This window comes from Perissodus microlepis, chromosome 20 (assembly GCF_051167445.1).
Source record: "Perissodus microlepis isolate ML-2025 ecotype Zambia chromosome 20, ASM5116744v1, whole genome shotgun sequence".
Classification (NCBI taxonomy): Eukaryota; Metazoa; Chordata; class Actinopteri; order Cichliformes; family Cichlidae; genus Perissodus; species Perissodus microlepis.
The window spans coordinates 32159350-32176446 of record NC_140480.1 but is presented as its reverse complement, the minus strand read 5'-3'; the positions used below and the strand labels follow the sequence as shown (position 1 = coordinate 32176446).

At 43.0% G+C, this 17097-nt stretch overlaps 1 protein-coding gene across 1 annotated transcript in view; it reads left to right on the top strand.

The window, feature by feature from the left end:
* The first annotated feature begins 587 nt into the window (after positions 1–587).
* plxnb3 (plexin B3) overlaps positions 588–17097 on the top strand; it is a 95452-nt gene continuing 78942 nt past the window's right edge. The window contains exon 1 of the mRNA XM_084918216.1: positions 588–731. The gene's annotated coding sequence lies outside the window, so the exon portion shown is untranslated. The remainder of the gene's footprint in view (positions 732–17097) is intronic.

The following is a 17097-nucleotide window of genomic DNA, read 5'->3' as shown; positions in this document are numbered from 1 at the left end:
CGTGGTTTAAAAGCGCTCCTACCTCTGCCCAGTTTCACCAGTTTAATCCCTGTTGGCTTTTCAAATTAAGAGTTTGGCTAATAAAACACGTACTCCACTGTGGTTTAGTAAACTGTACTGGTGGTTTACGGAGACTCTGGAAACCACACGACTCTTCAAATAGGCGTCACACGGGTACAAGATGTAGCATCATACGCGAGAATTTACTGTTAGGGATGCGTCTGTACTACACTAACTACACGTTTGCTTGTTAGTACTGCTATTAGAACAAAAGTATCTGGATACATCCTCATCCGCTAAAAACCCACATTGTAATATTAATAATAAGACTTTACGTGTTGAGTTATTTAAACGTGGATTTAATTGGCCCATCGTAAGTATCAGAGGTAAAAGTCGCCTATTTTATTCATATAACTTTTTTCCCCCTCATATTGAACCCACGCATGAAGTATTTCACTTTCAGAGGATCGATATTCTGACTGACACTGAGTGTTGACTGGACAGATGGGATCGATAGCTTTTAATTATTAAAACCTCTGAATTTCTAAGCCAGGCTTCGCGGTGGGTTTTCGGCTGTGGACCTTGGAGCGCAGCGGGGCGGGGTCTCTGTCAAACCTGTTGTGCGTCTCTCCGCGCGGACTGTGCGGATCCGGGTGTCTGCTGGGGTCTTTTGGAAGTTTCTCGGGCTACTCGGACGCCGGGAGGACGGCACAGCAGCCTGGCGAGCTCAGGTGAGTCGGACCCGGACCTCATCGTCCCCCCTTGTCACGGCTCTGAGTTGTCCCGCTGCTGTAGGAAGGAAAAGGCGTGAGAGTCAGGCGTGTCTGCCCAATACACGCCAGACTCCATTCAGGAATGTAGTAGTTTTAGATTTTGCCGGTTTTCCGTTAGGCTGTTTATCTGAGGGAGGCAGCTGCCGATGGTTTTAGAACCGGGAAGAGATGCTCTTTGACTCCGCTCAGAAACATTGATATTATGACCAGCACCAGGTTATGTTCCCCGGGTTTAATTTACAGAGCCGTAAATACAGAGCGGCTCAGACTCTGGACTGGGAGTTTAAAAGTGGACATTCCCGTCAGGGAGTCTGGCCGGCGTCTGAGTGAAGCCGGTTTAACAGCAGCAGTGATAAATGTGGTGCTGGGTTCAGTTTGTAAGTTTGCCTCCTCACTGAGTGCTTCTGTGTGTGTCCGTGTCGGCCGTTTCCAGCCTGTCCTGGCACGGCACGGCACGGCCGCAGCAGCCACTGAATAGCTGGCATTCCAACACACACAGACACACACTCTCACACTCTGTGCTGCTGTTATGGCTGGAGCGAGTTTAGAAGTCACCTTTGCAGACTTGCATAAGGGAAGTGAGCATCACGCGACACTCTGAGAACATAAACAAAAAACAATACAACCCCCCCCCCCTCCCTCCCTGTCCTCCCCCTCTCCTCCTCCTACACAAACACACAGAAAGTTGCTGGACCTGCTCTTTGTTCCAGTTTAAATTAATGTGGTCAATATTCCTAGGGAAACTGGGCAGGGCCGCTGATATTTTCTGTTTGGGCCCTCGGGGCCCCTTAAGCTCCTGGATACCACATGACTCCAGGCTGATGCAGATCTGCTGGTCCTGATTCAGTTTTTAAAGTTGCACTGTGTTACCCTTCCACAGATCCTGCTCAGGCTTTAACTGCTGCTTTGTTGGTGTATCAGACTTCCTGTCTGTGTTTGCAGCATGTTGGCTCCTGCTGAATGTAGCCTATAGAATAGTAAAGTTGTTGGGACTCCTTCCAGAGGCAGAAGTGGCGCTCTGGTTTAGTTTGCAGTGACAATCCGGTTGATGGTGCTGAAGGAGATTATCGGTCTGAGTCTGTGGTTTGCTGACAAAGTGGGAAAAAGAGCAGAATGGTTTGTTCAGATACTTAAATTTCATGCTTTTAAAGACAGAAAGAAACTGTGTTTAAATCTGGATTCCAGTGCTCAGTTAACTTGCTTCAGTTTACCCACTCCTCTTCCAGACATCTTGCTATCTTGGGAATGTTTCCAGTCACTTGAGCTCACCAGCCACTTTATTAGGTACACCTGTTCAACTGCTTGTTAGCACAAATATCTAATGAGGCAACCACATGGCAGCAGCTCATTGCATTTAGGCATGTAGACATGGTCAAGCTGACCTACTCATCAGAATGAGGAAGAACAGTGATGGTTGTTGGTGCCAGAGGGTCTGTCCGAGTATTTCAGAAAATGATCATCTGCTGGGATTTTCCCAAACATGCATCTCCAGGGTTTACAGAGAATGGTCTGTAAAAGGGAAAATACCCTGTGAGCTGCAGCTCTCTGGGTTAAAATGATGTGTTGACAGGCTGCTTTGAGGCGATAAGAAAGCAACATTTACTTAAATAACCACCCACTGCTGCAGAAGAGCATCTCTGAACGGCCAACACGTTGAACCTTGAAGCAGGGTTACAGCAGCAGAAGACCACACTCGGTCGACAGAAAACTGAGGCTGCAGCTCCCTCGGGCTCACCAAAACTGGGCAGGAGAAGACTGGAAAGACATTGTCTGGTCAGTCTCAATTTCTGCTGCATCATTCACATGATAGGGACAGACTTTAAACAGCATGAAAGCATGAATCCATCCTGCTTTGTATGAACAGTTCAGGCTGTTGCTGGTGAAATGGTGTGGAGCATATTTTCTGTGCACACTTTGTGCACCTTAGTACCAACTGAGCGTCTTTTAACCATCACAGGCTGCCTGAGTATTGTTACTGAGCATGTCCACAGCTTTCTGACCTCAGTGTACCCATCCTCTGATGACAGCTGCCAGTTTTGGTCAGCAGGACATGAAAGCTGCAGGTGAAATATGAAAGAATCTGCCTAAAAGGTTTTCCTCAACATTAAGTTTTAAAAACCTTCTTTTTCCTTTCAGAAGATTTACTCGTACCTCCATCTGTGCTGCTTTTCGTTTGAACACCACGTCTTTCTTATGATTCTGGTTGAAATGATTTTGTGTTTGGATTTCTGACTGTACACACTCCAGGTTTCTTTTATACAAAACCTCGTTCTTTTAGAGAAAAACAGAAAAAAAAATCACAGAGACTTTGAAAAAAATCCAAACATGAATTTTGATTATCGATTAAATTATTTCAGTTTAACTCACAAGTAAAGCCGTGTTATTCCTCCAGCTCCTTTTTATTGAAAAGAACAGGAGCTGCCCACATGCTGCATAATTAAGACAATAAGATTATAATAGAACAACAAAATCCATCAAATACATAAAAACTGTCCAAATAATGAAAAAATATCATAACCGATGTTTATTAATCTTGATAATTCACAGTAAAGGTGATTCACACGTAGATGGAACAAATGGAAACTGATGAAAATCAATTAACAGATTTAAAATAGAGGCGGTGTGGTCAAAGTTTATTGAAAACAAAATGAAGGTTTCACTGCTGGAGGAGCAGCTCTAATGCATGACTTTGTTTCTTTGTGCAATCATTAGATACCTACATCAGCCTGACAGTCACAGTTCAGGGCCGCACTGATAAAACTGTTAAATTGTAGATTTTTTTGAATGGACTCTGGTTTAAAGAGACAACCTGAAGACTCTTTTACCCGATTTAACCCAGAAACCCGAATGAAGCTCACCCACTGACCACCCTGGCATGTGATCAGCTTGAGGCAGTGACATCATGCTCCTCCTCCTCCACCTCCTTTTCCTCCTCATCATCAGTGAGATGAAGATTACTTAACCGAAATGCCCATTTGACTAATCTGAAGGGTTTAGTCTGAGTCCAGCTTCAGAGTCAGATTACTGCTTCAGCTTAATCACGTCTAATCCACACACACACACACACACACACACACACACACACACACACACACACACACACACACACACACACACACACAGGTTTAATGTGCTTTAATCTGCAGTTTTAGTCCAACTGGGCTCGCACCAGTAACACCAGCACAGAGTGCTCTAGTTTCCTGAAAGTCATCATCGTGTTTCCTCGTTTCCTGCTGCAGAGGATTTGATGCAGTGTTAGCAGATGAGCTGATCTGATCAGCTAATTGATTAATCAGCAAATACAAACAGAGTGAGGTCTTTTTAAACGGGGCAGAATCTGCAGAATCAGTGACAACATCACTTCACAGATGTGAGAAATATGTGATTATTTTAGTCCTGTGTGTGATCACCGTGAAGACCACTTTGGTTGCTGGTGTTAATGTGTCATTTCTATATTTCTATATGCTCTGGTTGTACAATGTACTTTACTACTGCGCTGAATGTGTTTGTGGAGGTGCGAAGGCATAAATAACAGATAGAAAAAGTGTTCATGATGATGTGAGAGAAAGATCAGAATAAATAAATGTTAACGAGGAAGCTTCTTTCGGCTGCTCCCTTATTCACAGCGTGTCTGATTTGGCAGTTTTTACACCGGATGCCCTCCCTAACACAACCCGAAAGAGTTTTGTTTTTTCGAACCGGGGATCTTTTGCTTGTTAGGGGAATATGTAAACTAATATTAGTCATCATATTTAGGAAACAAGTTGGAGACGGTGGAGATGGGGGGGGGGGGGATCCTAATACAGGGGAAGAGGATTGTTAAATGTCCCCAGGAAGCATGACTCCCTTGTTCCCAGACAGAGTACCGACCGTCGTGCTCACCTGTCGTTTTTGAGTATCTTTCTCTGGACAGGATCCAAATAATTGGACGGAGATTCTTCAGAAATGTGTCGCTCAGTGGTTTCTTGATTCTGGTTCTCCACCCCCCGCCCTGTGCTCCGAGTGCTGTGTAGAGACTCTGAGGGAGGATCTGCTTCTAACATCTGAACTCAGTTAGTTTCTAAAGGTTTATAAAGTAACAACAAGATAATCGGGGTTAAAATTTTACTCTCATAGTATTTTATGTTTGCTTTAAATTGCATTACCACCCCCTCTATAAATAAAGGCCCGCACTGACTCACAAGAGGAAGTGACATTTTCCTCAATGAGCCTGTGGAAAGATCATCGGGCGCTCCTGCAGCTGCCTTTGTCTCTCACAATCTTTTACTGGGTCATGTGATACTTTATAGTCCCAAAGATGTGAGTCGTGACCAAGCTCAAACAGCTGGATGTCCTCCCTCACACCTACCTCCTTATTTTTACTTATTAATATAAAATTAAAGTTCAATAAGTTGAGGAGATCCAACATAAAAGGAAACATTTCAAAAAGTTTAGTAACTGCACAATGTTTGTTAAGTTAGTGAATAATCATGTTCAGTCGCCTTAATTACAATTATTACATTAAGATAAGTTTGACTGAAGCCATGTGGAGGCAGAAGACATCCAAGCAGGTTCTATTTTTCTCTCATAATCTACTGATTGTTCAGAAAACGTCAAATAACATCTCAATGAGAGCGACGGAGCACGTTTTTTTTCCTCTTTCTTCTTTTGTGTTTAGAAATGACTCACAATACTTATCAGTAATAAAACTGCTTCCAGATAATTTCCCGTCTATCTGCTAATTGAGTAATCGGGTCAGGTGTGGACTGCTCGCTGGTTTCTGGGGAAATAATCCTACTGACATGTGTGAAGGGGGCCCTGCTAACAACTCCTTCCCCTCAGGAGGGGAATTATTATCTTCAGCCCTGCAGATAATGTGATAAAGACTTTTGTAATGATTTATATAACTCTGTCTCCTAAAGATAAATGACAGTTTGGGAAACATGAGAAACACAAAAAAGACAAAATAAAGAAAATACATTTGAGTTGAAATGTGATTTGTTTCGTAAACATGCAGAAATAAAAGTGTTCGCCCGGTTTGCTGTCAGTCTCGAGGAGCTGAGCTGAAGTCAGTGTGACGTGACGGAAACAGCAACAGTGTGTGCGCTTCACTGTTTGTGTGTCTGATTAGCTGTCAGTTTCTAATACAATCTGTGTGACCATCTGTTTTACTCCACTGTACACACTGGGTGTGTGTGTGTGCTCCTGGGAATTGTTATCACATGTTCCATGTATGCACACACGCCTGCACAGGTGCTGTTATGTGTCTGCAGGTTCTTTTAAAGATAATTGGAATTAATTTAAGATCTAATATCTGCAGAAGGTTCAGTGAGCGAGGCTGATCTCCAGATCTGGATGATGTTTGGGGACGCGATCACTTAAGATCAGTTAAGTCTGGTTTAAAAATAGGTAGAAAAGTTTGGTGTGTTTGTCGGTGAGAGTTCCCGCCTCCTTCTCTGACACATTATGGATGCAGTGAACCAGAAAGAGTGAGAACATACACTGGGCTATATCTTTGCTCTGATAAGGAGCAGCTGTACTCACCAGCACACAGCTGAAACAGTCATCAAGCTGTGTGCCGGCTGTGTGCCCCGTCATGATTGGCTAATATGTTGTAAAGCAGATTGGGTTTTTAAGAGGCGGCGGGGCAACCGCCATCACTCCATCACTGGCGTTGGGCAGTTTTCCCATGAATTTCTACTCAAGAGTCTCCTGAGTGGCGACTCACCCGCATGCTCGCTGCTGTGTCAGCTGTAATCTTGCTTAGCACAGCTACCAGTGAGCCGCATCTTCCCACAGAAAGCTTCCCCCGATCACCGCTCGCTGTATCTCTGCTTGTCTAAGTGTCTAAAAATCTCCAGGTTTCATTTGTTTCCTCCGAGTGAGGAGCTTCGCGAACCAACTGAAAGTTGTCCTGCTCGTTTCTCAAACCGCCCTCCTCCGTGTTGTCTGCAGCAGCTCCTCGTGATCTTCACTCAGACCTCCTTACTTCTTTATCGACTTTATTTATAGCGTTGTAGTCGTAAAAGTTAAAATATAAAGTAAACTGTGAGCATTTTCGTGGATGAGCAGCAGAGTAATGACTGCTGTAGCTGCTCTTGGCATGGTTTTCAGTTCTTCTCAGTTTTGTCACCTGAAGCTCTTTATTAGCGTTTATCTTGAACAAACATCAGCAACAGAAACAGCAACAGTGAAATAACCGGAGATTATCTTCAGCGCTCAGAATAGTAAAAAGAGGAGTCTCCTTCAGAGCCACATTTTCCAGCAAAGACCCCGAGACGAACCAGCAGAGCCGCACGTATCAGGCCGTAGATTGATCAGCTGATCAAAGGAGAATGACTGTTTACGTGTTTGAATCGAGAACTTCTTAAACATGCTGACGTGAAGCGAAGTGTTTTCATGGTTTGGACTTTTGCTGACGTCACACGCTGCTCTGTGAAACTGAGCCGAGCTGTTCTCTGATGTTTTATGCACCGAACAATTAATCGATCTGTGGCCCGAATGATGTTTGCTGCTTTTCATACATAAAATCTGATTAGAACATAGTTTGACTCATAAAAACAAGAAATACAGAGAAAATCTGACTTTATGTTTTATCAATTTATGTTTCTGAATTCTTAATAAAATCAAATCTCCAAACATAAATTGCCCCAAACGGACCCCAGAGTCCACCTGGAACCAGAATCAGACCCTCTGAGCAGAAAACGGCACTGCTGGTTTGGGTGAACTGACCCTTTAATGTTATTAATCCTGTAGGACAACCACTGGCTGCAGAACATCAGAGGATCTTGTGTGTGTGTGTGTGTGTGTGTGTGTGTGTGTGTGTGTGTGTGTGTGTGTTTCATGTGTTCCCGCAGATGAAAGAGTTGCTGGTTTGATTCCTCAGGGACTCTCAGCCAGCGGCTGGCTGCTGCTGATTTGAACCACGACGACGCACACACCAATCCTCAGGAGGCTGTGTGTCTGCGTGTGCGTGCGTGTTTCTCCTGATCCAGGTTCCATCATGTTTTTCTTTTGTTTTGGTTGCATTCTTCTGAGCAGCTTCACTTCAAGAGTACGAGTTTTCTTGGCTGAAGTTGTCTCACTCCCCGTGTTTTCTTTGGACACTGTGGCAGCCAGCTATCCCAGAATGCATTTCACACTCCCCCAGCGGCTGAATGGAGGTGCTTCGTTTTTCCCTCCAGGGACTGCTGGTCAATCAGCGAGGACTCCAGCAGCTGCAGAGCTGAATTCAGAGCCTCAACTTTTACACTGAGGATTAATCAGATTGATCCAGTAAATCGAATCAAAGCGGACTGATTTTCTGTAAACAGACACAACCTCAGGGTGTAAAGAGCATGAGCCAGAGTCAGTGTACTACAGGTGCAGTGTGACAGGTACTAAGTGGTGGTGGGGTACCTGGGTGTGACATCAGCACAGGGGAAGCTTGAGATCAGCAAAGCCACAGCGTTTAGAAGAAGCTGTCACTCAGTGCATTTTTATTTTTTCTATTGTCCAAACACTGTATATAAAAGATGGACACAAACCCCATGACATCACCTTGTTTCTGGATGGACTTTGCTTTGAAACCTGGGTGGATAAAGCCAGCCAGAATCATTGGTTGACATCTATAATGCTGCTGGGTCAAACAGTAAACATCATTTAAATGACTGTTTGTAAACTATCACAATATCTATTCAAATGTAACTGATTACAGGCCAACTGATACAGAATATTTAGGATAAGGACCCAAATGCAGGACTCACGAACACAAAGGCTGATTCTGTGATGCACTGAGTCTTCTTCAGTCACCTTTGTCACTCAGCATGTGTTAATAGACCTCTCTGCTGAATCACACTTGTTATTAATCTCTGGCTTTGTTCCACTGCTTGTCTTCTATCCCGTCTTCCTTCTCTCACCTCAACCAATCACAGCAGAGGGCCCCTCCCCTCCCTGAGCCTGGTTCTACTGGAGGTTTCTTCCTGTTAAAAGGGAGTTTTTCCTTCCCACTGTCGCCAAAGTGCTGCTCATAGGGGGTCATATGATTGTTGGGTTTTTCTCTGTATGTATTATTGCAGGGTCTACCTTACAGTATAAAGCGCCTTGAGGCGACTGTTGTTGTGATTTGGCACTGTATAAATAAAATTGAAATTGAACTGAATTAAACTAAAAGAGGCAGCTTTATTGCAATGTAGCAAAATTACTCAATACAGAAACCAACAACTGAAATGAGGAACTGAGATGCTGGGAAACTATAAACTGGAGAGCTAGAAACTAGGAGCGTGGATGATGAGGACCACACAGGAAACACTCAGGGCGTGGGGATGCCGAGACAACGGGCAGAGGAAAACACACGAGGGACTAACGAGGGAGGTAGAAACCCAGCTGGGAAAGATCAAACATAACGAGACGGGGAATACACTAACACAGGACGTGAGACTGTCAAAGTAAAAGAGGAAACATGAGACAAACACAAAGACACGGACTTGACACTGAGACAAGGAGACAAAAACATGAAACACAGGGAGACACGTAGACAGAAACCTAAAGACTATAAACTATAACATGAGCACAAAACCATGAAGAGAAACGAAACCACCACCAACAACAAATCAAAGAATATGAACTCAAACCAGAAAGAACCAGAACTGATATTTGGTTATTTAAAAATATTATTGGCCAATTTTTGTTACCTTTTTTGCATTTCAACACACAAAGCACAAATATTTCCCTAACATCATCTTTTTATCCTTAGTTTTCACATGATGTCAGAGCCACTGGGACATGCCCACCTGGAGCACTGCAGTCCTTTGCCCTCCAGCCATCCTTTGAACGTCTTCGAGTTTAACTTGCCAGATAGCTTCTGTGCAGTTGGATGCACTAATCAGCGTTTATTTACAGCTGCCAGCAGGGCAGAGTTTCTGGAGTATGGCACCAACACCTCCCTCCACAGCAGCCCCGGCTGTCAGTGGTGGCTCATTTAAACCGTAGGAATGATTTACCCGACACTGGAAGAATACTCTGTTGACTTCACTGTTATGATGCGACATTAATGTGACAAATTAATACTACTGGAACTTCTCTGGCCCTACTCTGTCCAAGTCAGCAAAACATAAGCGTGGTAGTTCATTTAAGCTAGCTATGTAGCACTTATGTTATATGTCGTAACCACACACAAGTTCTTGTTCTTCATCTCCCACACGGCCGTCTTACCTACCCATCCACAAAGAAAATGCACGTAGCTGTCTGTACTTTGAAAGCTTTCATCCTTGCAGTGGTGTGAGGTCAGCAAAGATACACGTAGATGACACTGAGCTGAAGCTCTGGGGGACACATCACCACTTTCAGAGATTTAAATAAAACCGCTGGTTTTGGAACAAGTCCCCAAAATGTGTAGTTTCTCTTCACATCTTAGTTTTCGATTGATGGATGTGTGGATAGATGATCCAAGTCAGCGGTCCCCAACCCCCGGGCCACAGACCGGTACCGGTCCATGAGTCGTTTGGTACCGGGCCGCGATAGTTGAGGCTCAGGTGTGAAATTTATGGTTTTCAGGGATTTTATCGTTATTTTTTTAATCGTTTTTATCATTAACTCGGTTTCCCTGGGTCTTTTCCCGTGTGTTATGAATAAATCTTCTTTTTTTGGTACCGTACTGGTTTTATTTTGTTGTATTTACCCGCGACACCTTAAAGGCCAGTCTGTGAAAATATTGTCGGACATAAACTGGTCCGTAGCGCAAAAAAGGTTGAGGACCGCTGATCCAAGTAATCTTGCCTTGAGACGGGTGAAAAAAAACAATAGTACTCCGACTGTCCACTATCTGCCCTCATGATGGAGTAATGTTTGGCCCGCCAGGGTAGCGAGTTGGTCATGTGACTAAACAAAATATGAATGATCACATTAAGTCAAGGACTGCTTGGATCTACTAGTTGTTGTACTGTTGCCTTGTGTTGAACAAACTGTGTGATGTCATCATTTTATATCATTGATGGGAGTTTCTCCCAGCTCTTCTTTACTGTTTTAGATTTTCATTTATTAAATATACAGGCCAATATATGGCTAAAACGGACCAATATATTGGCCCTCCCAGTAAGGCTCTAATGAAGGCACATCTTTCCCCAGCACTGCAGACATCCTGTCAGACAGGCAGAGGTCCTCTTTAATGGGGATTCCCAGGAGCCCAAAGGTGGGGGCTCTCTTCAAAGACCTCCTTGGTCTTTGTGGTATTTCAGAACCAGGTTATTGTTGAACATTGTATGTTTTCAGGTTCTGATTCTCCGTAAATGCAGCTTCATTGCAGTCTGATGAGCCTGAAGGCTGTCATATCACCCGCAAACCTAACAATAGGTTTGAAGTGTGGCTGGGCTAGCAGCCATGCGTGAAGAGTGCATGAAGGTGGGGGCTCATCACACAACCATAGAGGGATCCCAGCGCTCAGGGTGGAGGATGTGCACTCGCCCAGTTGGAGAGTCTGGAGGCAGCTGATGAGGGAGCGGAGCGTGCCGAACAGCTTCTCCTGTGTGACTGTATTAACACCAAGCTGTAGTTAAAGAAGAGCATCCTTATGTTGGTGCTGTGTCTGTAAAGGCCTGCAGGGAAAACGCACTCACCTGCTGCTAGACAAATTGGTGTTGGTGTCTGTCAGCTGGCACAGTCAGAGTGAGCATTTTTAACAATATATCTGTTAAAGTTTTGATAAACAAGGCAGTCAACTGCAGAACGTGGTCAGCTGTCACTGTATTCCTGTGGTTTCGTGCCGGTTTACTCTGACACAGCGGAGATAAAATCACTCATTTTTTAATGCAGAGCTTGTTCATCCAAATGTCATCTTAGCTTGCTACTGTGGGTGTTTATAACTTACCAGCACAGACAGGCACAGCTGTATGGGAATGCATCCTAATGAGGGTTTACTAGTGTTTTACACTGCTGACTTATGAGTGATTCCTTTAAACAACTAGTATTTTGAGCGATAACTTCTGAGGGCACCAATGTTCCCTTGCTGTGACGTCCCTAAAACTCACCTGACGGTATTTTACTGCAATCAAAATCTGAACTATTGTGTCCAACTCGTTTATCAAAAACATGATGAAGATTTTTCACTTCATTTTCTGGACTTCACGGCTTTTCCTTCAGGATTATCTCATGTGTGCCCTCTAAGAAATCTGAGAGAGTGCGAGTTACTGGTTATATTAGAGATTCTCTGGCTTAGACTGCAGTCTGCTTCTGAAGTCATTTAATGGACAGACTGAGGATAATCTCCACCTGCTGTGAGAACCAATGAAGTCAAATTCACACAAAGATGGTGGAAGAAAACACGCTTCAATTCATGTTTTTGAGATTTTCATGAAATTTGGTTACAGCTTGTTCTAAATTTGGACAAAAGCCTGCTAATGTAAAATAACTCAGTTAATTAAGTTCTTAAGTGATATACTGAACGAAACTTCGGAAGTTTTAGACGTATAAAAGACATAGAAGGATGTCCCCGCGGATTCATGTTTTTACCGGTTTTTGATGTTTTATTGATGAAGTTCTCAATTGATTAATCCTGCAGAGAATCTTTGGATAAGCCAGAAATTAAAAATAGTTACTTCTGCAGTGAACCATGGCAGAATTTAGTATTCTGAGATGGTTCATTAAGTGGGCCGTGTGCAGTCTGCTGTAGCAGGTGTGTTTGATGTTTTTTGTGGCGGCTTGAACCTGAACTGACAGACCTGATAAGACGGAGGAAGAGGAGGGCGGAGGAGGGCGGGGTGCATTGTGGTGTTTGGGGGTTGGAGGGTGACCGGAGGACGAGTTGAAACAAACAAGAACTCACAAAGACGAGTAAAGGGGCATTCTGGGTGGGTGTTTGGGGGTCTATTGTTGATCCCAGATTAGGGTGGGGCCTCCACACCGATTATACACACACACATGCATGCACCGTAGAGTGGAGTGTGAATGAAGTGTCCTTGATCGCACCAACTGCTGAGCCCCCCCCATCCTATTCCTCAAACTCACCCAACCCTCCCCCACCCACCCTCCCATCCTCCCCTGTTTGTGTGTGTGTGAAATCACACACACACTAACTGTGTGTGTAGCTGGAGGTGATATTAATAATCCATAAAGAAGCTGGTTTCTCTCAATCGCTCCCTGTGGAGCGCGCACACACACACACACACACACACACACACGCACACACACACACACACGCACGCACGCACGCACGCACGCACACACACACACACACACACACACAGTGCTAACCAGCTGTCTCGCTGCCTGTCAGACAGACAGGATGGTGGAGTCACTTTCTGCCTTCTCACTGTAACACTTCAGTTTACAGTCACATATTTTCAGCTAATTTCCTGGAAACTTGAGCCGAATCTTTGCCGACTCTGTTCTCAGCAGCGAGCGTTCGGGAGGACGTGCACATTGACAAATTAAACAATCACCACATGTAAACATCGCCGTTTATATTTAGACATTTTATACAGAAATGAACAGCAACAACAAAAAATAAAAACCCTTCTTGCTGTTTACCTGCAAATTTCCATAAAACATCTGTGAGGTGCCATATGTTAGAGATCTGCTTTAGTGCATCTTCATTTTGACTGACGGTTCTGCTGCACGTGGTGGAGCTGCAGACATGCTGCAGTGTTCAGCTGTTTGTGGAAATTCCTTTGGTTAGTGTTTCAAGTGTCCTCTATGCTGTGAAAGTTCAGCCACTCAGCAGTTACGCTGACAAACTGATCTTTAGCTTATCAACAAATGCACCTGTAGTGTTTCCATCATAGACTGTTTATGTGCAGTTCCCCGGTTTCTCTGAGCAAAACAGGCCAAATCTTGGGGTGGAATGCTAATGCTAACTTACCAGCTGATGCGAGCAAGCTTGGCTGAGAAGCTGCATATCGTTAATATGCAATGATTTTCAAATTTGCTTAAAAAGCAGAAGAAAATAGTGAATTTGTTGTTTAGGAGTCCAAATTTGAGTTATTTACTTGGATTCCTGAACAGAAAAAAATAGTTTTAGTGGTTGATTGTTTTGATTGATTCATTTCTGACTTTTCAGAGACGTCTGGTATGTCGGTTAAATCTTGCCATAAAAACATGATTTCAGTTTGTAAATTTTTAAATAAATAACAATATAACTTTTATTTTTAAAGAAATTAGAAGGACATAAAAAGCGATTTCTTGTTTTTATAGCAGATGGTCTAATAAACCATTTACAATATGGCCTCTGATTAATTAATTCTCCCATATTCGTATATAATATCATGTATTTTATTTGAAATGACAATGTATTTATATTTATCTACAGATTAAAAGTATACACACTAGAATGAGGGCGAACAAGGGAGGTTTTTACATAACCAAATTTATATTATTACCTAATTTTAAATAAGGTGTAAGTAATATTGTGTAGACTTCAGATGTTTTACAGTAAAGGTGACACAAGTATTAAGTAATTTTAGGTACTACATAAGTAAGAACCACGTAATTTCTTGGTAATTTTGCAGAAAAACAAATAATATTTCCCCATCTTACAAAATTAAAGTACACTGTACAGTTTGGGGTGTGGCCTTACTATGGAGTGACTTAACCTGGTCCAGGTATTTTACAGCAAGGTCGGCACACCTGTCCTGCACACTACTTTTGAAAGTTGTGTTTGAACAATGATTGTGATGGGGGGAAAAGAAGTTCATTATAAGATGGCATAGACATGCAAATGTTGATACTAGTGATTTTTTTCTTGTAACCTGGTAAAGTAGAACAGCACATTTATATTGGTAAAAATACAGGATAGTTGAGAAACAAAACATCTATTATGCACATCAGCAAAATGAACAATAAATAAAGATGGAAAAAAGCAAGACAAAAAAACAGGATATTCAAAGTGTAAGATGGGAAAGATTATCTATTTTTCTGCAAAACTACCAGAAACGCAGTACTTGAAATTACTTGCAGTGTAATTTTTCCTTCCTTCCTGTAAAATACATAAAGATATACACTACTTAAAATGACTTATGCAGTACTTTAAATTACTTGCCGATTAATTTGTCTCAGTTCCAGTGAAATACCTGAAGTTATGCAGTTATTAAAATTACTCAAGCACTTTGGAAACTTACATATTACTTAACAAACTTGTTTATTTGTGTCCTGTAAAATGTGTAAAATGTGCTATATGAAAAGGTTGTGAGCAGGTTTGCTTTCACCTTACAGTCTCCAGAGTTGCAGGTAGCAGCAATGTACCAATTACATGTACCATCACTGCCAATTAAAGGCTTTGTAGTATAATAAAGGATGGGTGTAGCCACTGTGACGTCACCCACTGGTTTGCATGGTACAGTTCTCAAATCCTCAATCTAAGTGTCTTCACTGACGCCATTTTTAGCTTTTTAAAAATTGCATGACGGGAGTACGCCCATCTTTTATATACAGTCTATGCTGACAGTGAAGTAGAAAAGGAGAGCTGTTCCTTCCTCGACTGCTTTCCAGCACTCTGCCAGTCAGTTTTGAGTGGGTACTGCTTTTCAGCAGCACAGACAGAAAAAATTGTTGTGCACAGATTTGGCCCTGGCACACAAACTGCCAGCACCAAGAATTATAACATCCTCATAACACAGCTTCTCATACAGCTTCATTCGGGTGGATGCAGTTTTCTTTTTGGATGAGTGAGATTCATTCATTCACTCATTGGTTTTGCAGTGAGGTGGACAAACACTGCAGTTACTGGCTCTCGATGCTTCTCGTGGTCAGCTGTATAAACACCACAGACTCACGGCACACCAGTACGAACAGCAGCCACAATCAGCCAGTTATGCCTCACCTCATCGTTGTCTTTATGAAAAGATAAGAAGCCCCATAAACGACTATTTATGAGCAGAGCAGGTGGAAGATGAAGCTTTTATTGGGGCAAAGTCAGCCAACTTTTTAAGTATCAGATTTAATTGATTATTCTATTCATGCAGCTTTTATGTCCCTGTGTCTCTTGAAATTAAAAATGATTTATAATACTTCAAAATAACTGCCAAAAATAAGCAGCTGGAGGCTTTTCAGCATGATTACAGAGCAGTAAGACTCGCTTACAGAAGCACTCGGGTTTCATTTTGCAACATGTTTTATAATAAACAAAGAAAGTAAATTAGAGCTGAAACTTAATTTGCTGAAACTGAAGCAAAAATGAAAAAGAGCCAGTGACATTTTCCAGTGCAGGAGCTTTTCCTGGCAAGCAGCAGAGACAATCAGGTCTGAGCGAGGAAGTTGTTTTACACCCAAACTGCTCCTGCTCAGGGGAACTTTTCAAAAAACTGTAAAATCTAGACTTCTGTTTTATAAGCATGCTAAAAAAATATTCAGTCTTTCACAACGAAGGCCTTAAGGCAAAAACTATATGAAAGAAATCCGGTTACAGCTGCTACAATATGAATCACTCGCAGGACTGAATTTGCTGTTGTAATAAGCATTTCAGCCTCCCCGGTATCAGCTCACTGACAGTCCAGAGGTGTTTGGAATAAAACTGAGCATTAATGGGAGTGTTTCCTCCCGTTTAGTGGGTCCCAGTGGACGGCAGCCACACTTCCACCTAAAAGCGAACCTGTTGGGATGTTTCCCTCTCTCTCTTGCCTCCCTGTGACAGCTTTCACACGTCCATGGTGTTGACTGCAGCCTGACAGCTGAGAGAGGAGTCACATCACTCTTCATGTCACTGGAGCCAGTTTAAAGTTCAGACTTGCGGCTTTGGGTGAGGACCAGGATCCGGACCGGGACCAGAATTACGCAGGGTTCAGTTTCAGGATTCCTGCACAGACAGGAAGAAACTCGCTCTGTGGTTAAAGTCAGGCGAGTTTCCATGGAGACGGTCGGGGTTACCATGGTGATGAGGAGTATGGCTGACGGCGAGCAGTGAGGGACCTCAGAATGATAGGAATACCAACACGAGCGTGTGTGTGTGTGTGTGTGTGTGTGTGTGTTTATAATTGGCTGTGATAAAATATTCTCTTTGATGTTGAAGTGAAGCCAGAACCAGTAAGCAAAGAACCAGTCACCCAGAACCAGCCGTCTGATTTGTGATATACATATACAGTAAGAGTCAACACAAACTTGAGCTGTGACACAAACATCAGTTACAAAACAGCGTGTGTGTGTCCGAGGACGCTCTCCAGCCTCACAAATGTCGTCCAGAGAGACGCAAGAACAAAGATTTCAGCGAGCTGAGGAGATTTCTGCAGGTGTGTTCCTCTTAACCTTGAGCTCTTTTCATCTCTTTCAGAATGACTTGTTATGCTCTTTGTGTAGTATTTGTAGGACTTTCACTCTTAGGAAGGAGTAGCAGCAGTCCTGAATCTCTTCCTTTTGTCAGTGGTTTGTCTGGTTGTGGACTGAT